This window comes from Lutra lutra, chromosome 13 (genome assembly GCF_902655055.1).
Source record: "Lutra lutra chromosome 13, mLutLut1.2, whole genome shotgun sequence".
NCBI classification, from domain to species: domain Eukaryota; kingdom Metazoa; phylum Chordata; class Mammalia; order Carnivora; family Mustelidae; genus Lutra; species Lutra lutra.
In genome coordinates, this window is record NC_062290.1 from 31,027,358 (window position 1) to 31,034,630 (window position 7,273).

At 37.6% G+C, this 7,273-nt stretch overlaps 1 pseudogene; it reads left to right on the forward strand.

The window, feature by feature from the left end:
- The first annotated feature begins 4,738 nt into the window (after nt 1-4,738).
- Nucleotides 4,739-5,527, forward strand: LOC125082964 (chloride intracellular channel protein 1-like; annotated as a pseudogene).
- The last annotated feature ends 1,746 nt before the right edge of the window (nt 5,528-7,273 follow it).

Sequence of the window (7,273 nt, forward strand, 5' to 3'; positions counted from 1 at the left end):
TGCCTGCCTCTCTGCCTACTTGTGATCTCTCTCTGTCAAATAAATAAATAAAATCTTTTAAAAAAATAAAAATAAAGATTTTATTTATTTGACAAAGAGAGATCACAAGTAGGCAGAGAGGCAGGCAGAGAGAGACGGGGGAAGCAGGCTCCCCGCTGAGCAGAGAGCCTGATGTGGGGCTCCATCCCAGGATCCTGAGATCATGATCTGAGCCGAAGGCAGAGGCTTTAACCCTCTGAGCTACACAAGCACCCCCAGATTTGTGACTTTTGACAATAGTATACATCTGCCTAACTACCAACCCAGTGAACACAGATCATTTCCATCCTTCCAGAAAGTTTCCTTGTGCCCCTTAGCTAAAGAGTTTCTAAATTCAAAGAAGTATACCTTTGCTGTGTAATACTTTGAATTTAGAAACTCTCTAGCTGAAGAGAAAAGAGCCCAAAGATTTCTTACCAAGAGTTTTTGCCGTATCTTCACCAATTCCTAAGCTTTCACTCTCCAGAGAACATCCTGCCTGGAAGATTTGGCGAGTGTCTGACCCATCTATCTTTGTGTCACATGGTTGACTTGCTGCAACAGGTGGGAAAATTATCTAACATACTCCAGTGGCAAAAACAAAGAACAACAAAACAAAACAAAACAAAAAAAAACCCCACATCAAAAAAACCAAAGCAAAAAAGAAGGAAGAAGGGAGGGAGAGAAGGAGAGAGTAGAAATAACAAAACAAAACAAAAAACATGACTTAGAAAGGACAATGCAAATTGGTTATTAGTAACACACCCAAATACTTTCTTCTAAAACCTAACTCCAATGAAATATCATAAATTCTGCAATTATTACTATTTTAGTATTGAACTTTTTGTTTCCTGTAAGCAAGAATATATATGTCCAAGAATCAATATCACCAGGATAATATAATATAAAATGTTGTCTGTAACTTCATGTAATATTCATGAATTCATGAATGTGATATTCATATTCACTTTGTGTAGTGAAAATTTAAACTAAGTTACCATTATCATGATAGTCTTAATGAAAATTACTTTGACAAAGAATTTCTCTGTTAGAATCATAGAAAACTCAATGGCATTCTTAAAGTGTCCAATTGGGACCAACCTTTTAGCCACACATAAAGGATTAATCTGTATAACCAAATTGATGCTTTGAGTGGAAATATTTCAGATAAATATAGATTGAGATCTAAATACAACTCTATATCAATCTATCGATCCATATCTTATATATGCACATATGTGTAGTATATGTTATCAGTGTCCTGCCTATTTTCCCTCACACTTAACATTTCAGCACATACTCACTGGGCTTCCAGCTGCCAGAACTTGCAGCTCTTTGCCTGAGAATTTACTCTCAACCCTAGAATCTCCTTTTTGTTGGGGCCCCACATCAGAAGTCCTGGGGAATTAATACCACCGCCTCCTCCCAGCAGCTCTCCAACAATATAGACAGTTGCTATTTACATATTCAGCTCCTCTCAGGTGTGATGTCTCAGGTGCATGATCTACTTTGGCTCCCAGAATTTCCCCAGTGAGATATGGTTTCAGTTGCCCACAGTGGTCATTTGCTTGCTTGAGAAGGCAGATTTTACTGACTGTTTTCCCTTCCTTGTTTCACTTCCCTACCCTCCAACCAGTGGTTTCCTCTCTTCCTAAATAAACCTGTCATACTCAAATCCTTGTCTCCGGATCTGCTCTAGTAAACCAGAGATGATACGCTGTGATGTCATTTATTTATTATATGTATATGTATGCATAGAAGACAATGTGAAAGATTGTGTACTAGGGGGAAGGAAGTAGGATATTGATTTCCTTCTTTTTTGCTTATCTCCATTCTTTAATTTTCCTTTAATGATCACATTATTTATATCATTTATTTTTTATTTTTTATTGAGATAAAATTCACACAACATAAAATTTATTATTTTAACGATTTGAAAATATACATTGCAGGATTTTTCATTGATTCACAATGTTGTGCAATCAGTGCCACTATCTGTGTTCAGAACAATTCTACCACCCCAAGGGAAACCCTACAGTTTCCGAGTCTCTTCCCCAATCCCTTGGGAATCACCAATCTACTTTCTCTATGGATTTGCCTATTCTGGGTATTTCATATAAATGGAATCATACTACATGTGACTTACTGTGTCTGACTTCTTTCACTTAACATGTTTTCAAGGCTCATCCATTTAGCAGTTGAATATTTAGGTTGTTTCTACTTTTGGGCTATTATTAGTAATGCTGCTGTGAACATTCATGTATAAGTTTTTGTGTCTAGACTTGTTTTCAATTCTCTGGGTAGATACCTAACAGTGGAATTGCTGGGTCATATGGTAACTCTATATTTAACTTTTTTGAGGAACTGCCAAGTGCTTACCCTCAGTGGCTACATCATTTTACATTCCCACTAACAATGTATGAGGGTTCCAATTTCTTCACATCCTCCCAACACACATGTTATTTTCCTTTAAAAATTATAGCCATTTTAGTGGGTGTGATGTGATAGCTCATTGTGGTTTTCATTTGTACTTCCCTAATGATTAATAATATTAACCATTTCTTTATGTATTTATTGCCTGTTTGTGTTTCTTCTTGAAAGAAATGTCTGTTGAAATACCTTGCCTAGGGGTGCCTAGGTGGCTCAGTCGGTTGGGTGGCTGCCTTTGGCTCAGGTCATGATCCTAGGGACTTGGGATCGAGCCCCACATTGGGCTCCCTGCTCAGTGGAGAGACTGCTTTCCCTCTCCCTCTGCCTGCCACTCTGCCTGCTTGTGCTCTCTGTCAAATAAATAAATAAAATATTTTTAAAAAAAGAAATACTTTGCCTAGTTTTAACTGGGTTATCTTTTTGTTGGGGAGTTGTATGAGTTCTTTATATATTCTGAATACTAGACCCTTCAGCTATATGACTGGCAAATATTTTCTCCCATTCTGTGCATCCTTTCACTCTCCTTAGATTATCTTTTGATGCACAAGTGTTTAATTTTGATGAAGTCCATTTACTTGTTCCTTTGATGTTATATTCAAGAAACTGCTCAATAACCATTGCTTTTTTTATCATTTAAAAAAGTATTTTACACATCTAGTTCTTAGATACTGGTTTCTAATATAAATTGTCAATATTGAGAACCAAGTTTCCTTGGAGAAATAGCATTATACTAAGAAATGCAGACAATGAGCCTGAAGCATCTTGTAGTGCCAGAAAGTAAGAAAAGTGCTTAAAAATAAATAAATAAATAAATAAGTAAGTAAATCCCTACATTGACGTATGTCAAAGGGATAGAAGAGTAAATGGAAAGAGCTTTCAAATAGTCAAAACTGAAGTAATCTGAATAACAAAATATAGTATAGGATTATAACATATAGTATAACATACATATTCATGAGTCCATATTATATAAATAAATGATTGATTAAATTAATGGGGGAAAAGAGACAAATCTCCCATGCAGAAGAATTCCAAATAAGAATACAGTATGGAAAGGGAGGAATCATAGAGTAACTTGACACTAGAGAAACATGAGAAACACTGTTCCAGCCAGGGGATAAAGGTAAATATGAACAGTAATAAATAACGTTGATAGTATGTATTCTGATGATGTGATGAAAATGGTATTTTGACTCTGTGATCTTCCTCCTACAAATCCATATCCCTATCTAACCATGGGAAAAATATCAGACAAATTCCAACAGAAGGACATCCTATAATACATATCCAGAATTCCTCAAAAATGTCAGTCATGAAAACAAAACAAAACAAAAACAAAACAACAAGGAAAATCTGATGAACTGTCACAGCCAAGAAGAGCCAAGTTTCCCTGGTATAACAATGAAGTGTAATGTAGTATCCCAGGTAGAATCCTGGAAAGAAAAGGACATTATAGAAAAACTAAGGAAATCTGAATAAACTATATACTTCATTCAATAATAATGTATCACTACTAGTTTATTAATTGTAACAAACATCATATTTATAGAAAGTATTAATAATAGGGAGGATTGTGTGCAGGGAATATGTGGAAATTCTCTGTACCATCTGCTTAATTTTCCAGTAAATGTAAAACTGTTCTAAAAATTAAAATCTGGGCACCTGGGTGGCTCAGTGGGTTAAGCCGCTGCCTTCGGCTCAGGTCATGATCTCAGGGTCCTGGGATCGAGTCCCACATCGGGCTCTCTGCTCAGCAAGAAGCCTGCTTCCCTCTCTCTCTGCCTGCCTCTCCGTCTGCTTGTGATCTCTCTCTGTCAAATAAATTTAAAAAATAAAAATTAAAAAAAAAATTAAAATCTAGGGGCACCTGGGTGGCTCAGTGGGTTAAGCCTCTGCCTTCGGCCCAGGTCATGATCTCAGGATCCTAGGATCGAGCCCCGCATTGGGCTCTCTGCTCAGCAGGGCGCCTGCTTCCCCCTCTCTCTCTGCCTGCTTCTCTGCCTACTTGGGATCTTTCTCTCTGTCAAAATAATTAATTAATTAATTAAAATTAAAATCTATAAAGACTACTATTTATAACAGCATCAGAAATATGAAACCATTAGGCTTAAATTTGACAAAATGTGTGAAAGACCTATACAATGATAACTACAAGACATTGTTTATTAACATTTTGAAGTTTCGAATTTTAAAAAGAACCTTTAAAAATGAGAAATGGAGGGGCAGGGAGTGGGGTATGCTGGGCTGGTGGGGAAGCCGTGTCTTGTGTGAGCAGGTCTCCTCTGGCTTGTGTTGTGCTGAAGGAATAGCCCTAGGTCTGGGGGAGAGAGTCTCTGTGCGTGAGACCTGCCTTCCCAAGCCCAGGCCCCTCCCAGTTCCCTTAGCACTAGCTGCTTCCTGGTCCTGGTGGAAACCATGGCTGAAGAACAACCTTAGGTTCAATCGTTCCTGAAGGCTGGCAGGGATGGGTCCAAAACTAGGAACTGCCTCTTCTCCCACAGACTGTTCATGGTACTCTGGTTCAAGGGCATTACCTTCAATGTCACCACTGTTGACACCAAGACAGTAGAGAAGCTGTGCCCAGGAGGGCAGCTCCCATTCCTGCTGTATAGCGCCAAAGTGCACACAGACACCAAGAAGATGGAGAAGTTTCTGGAGGCAGTGCTGTGCCCTCCCAGGTACCCCAAGCTGGCAGCTCTGAATCCTGAATCCAACGTGGTTGGGCTGGACATACTCGCCAAATTTTCTGCTTACATCAAGAATTCAAACTCGGCACTCAATGATAATTGAAAGGAGGGGCTCCTGAAAGCCCTGAAAGTTTTAGACAATTCCTTGACATCCTTCCCTCCCAGAAGAAGTAGATGAGACCAGTCCTGAGGATGAGGGCATCTCTCATAGGAAGTTTCTGGATGGCAATGAGCTTACTCTGGCTAACAGCAACCTGTTGCCAAAGCTCCATATTGTACAGGTGGTATGTAAGAAGTACAGGGGATTCTCCATTCCAGAGGTGTTCTGCCATACTTGTGAATTTCCCAGGCTCTGGAAGAGTCCAGATGATGAGGAGATCGGGCTGACTTAGGAGCAAGTGGCCAAGGCCCTCAAATAAGCCCCTCCTGAGGCTCCATCTCCCCTTTCTATTTTCTTCAGAAAGGTGCCAGTTGGTTTCCATGGGCTGTCCAAGGGACACACTCCAAAATGGCCAGTGGGCAGAGAATCCTGGAGCACTTTGTGCAGGGCTGGCTGGGGCCCTGAGGGGAAAGATGGGAAATCTAGGTAAGATTTGTATTGTGGGTGGTGCTGGTAAAGCAATGTATTTCAGTAATAAAATGCAGAGTGAAAAAAATAAAAAATAAAAACAAGAAATGGAGAGATACGCTGAGAAAAGCAAAACAATGCTTTATGTTTATTTTAAGCAGTTTCAAAGTAATCAAATTTTAGCTAAGACATAAAAATTGTTTTTCAAGCATCAAAATGAAATGGTGGGAGGTAAAGAGAATATTGATCTACATATAATTACTTGCTGTTTGTGGGTTATTTATTCAATAAAGATGATTTTTAAAGCTTCTCTGAAAAGCTATTAAAAATAGAAACAATAGATTGTGATTATTTTATCTTCCCAAGATACTAGTATAATACTTTTGGGGACTTACCAAAAAGTAATGCCAATGGAGTGTTTGTCATGATCTCAGGGTTGCGAATTTGAGCCCCACACTGGGTGTAGAGATTACTTAAAAAACAAACAAACAAATAAATAAATCTAAAAACAATGAATTAACTATCAACAAAATAAAATCCAGGACCAGATGGATTCACAGGTGAATTCTACCAAACATTTCTCTTCAAACTATTCCAAAAAATAGAAGAGGAAGGAAAACTTCCAAATACATTCTACAAGGCCAGAATAGCCTTCATACCAAAACCAGATGAAGACACCACAAAAAGAAAAGAAAGAAAAAAAACTATAGGCCAATATCCCTGATAAACATAGATGCAAAAGTCCTTAACAAAATACTAGAAAATTGCATTCAACCACGCATTAAAAGAATCATTCACCGTGATCAATTGGGAATTATACCAGGGATGCCAGAACAGTTCAGTATTCACAAATCAGTCAACATAATACATCATCTCAATAGATAAAGAAAAGGCATTTGACAAAATTCAACATCCATTCACGATAAAAATTCTCAACAAAGTGAATGTAGAGGGAATATACCTCAACATAATAAACGTCATATATGAAAAATCCATAGTTAACATCATACTTAATGGTGAAAACCTGAGACCTTTTCCTCTAAGATCAGGAACAAGATAAACATATCTGTTCTCACCACTTTTACTCACCATAGTACTGGAAGTCCTAGCCACAGCAATCAGACAAGAAGAAGAAATAAGAGCCATGCATACTGGTAAGGAAAAAGTTAAAATGTTACTATTTGCAGATGAGATGATACTATACATAAAAAACTCTAACAACTCATCAGAAAACAGAGGTAACAAATGAATTCAGTAAAGCTCCAGATATAAAAGTAATACCCAGGAATCAGTAGCGTTTACGTACACTAATAATTTAAAGCAACAGAAAGAGAAATTAAGAAAACAATGCCATTTGCAATTTCACCAAAAGAATAAAATACCTAGGAATAAACTTAACCAAGGAGGTGAGAGATCTGTATTTTGAAAACTATAAAATACTGATAAGAGAAATAATGACACAAAAAAATGGAAAGATATTCCATGTTTATGGCTTGGAAGAAGTAATATTTTTAAAATGTCGACACTACCCAAAGCATTCTACAGATTCAATGCAATTCTTATCAAAATA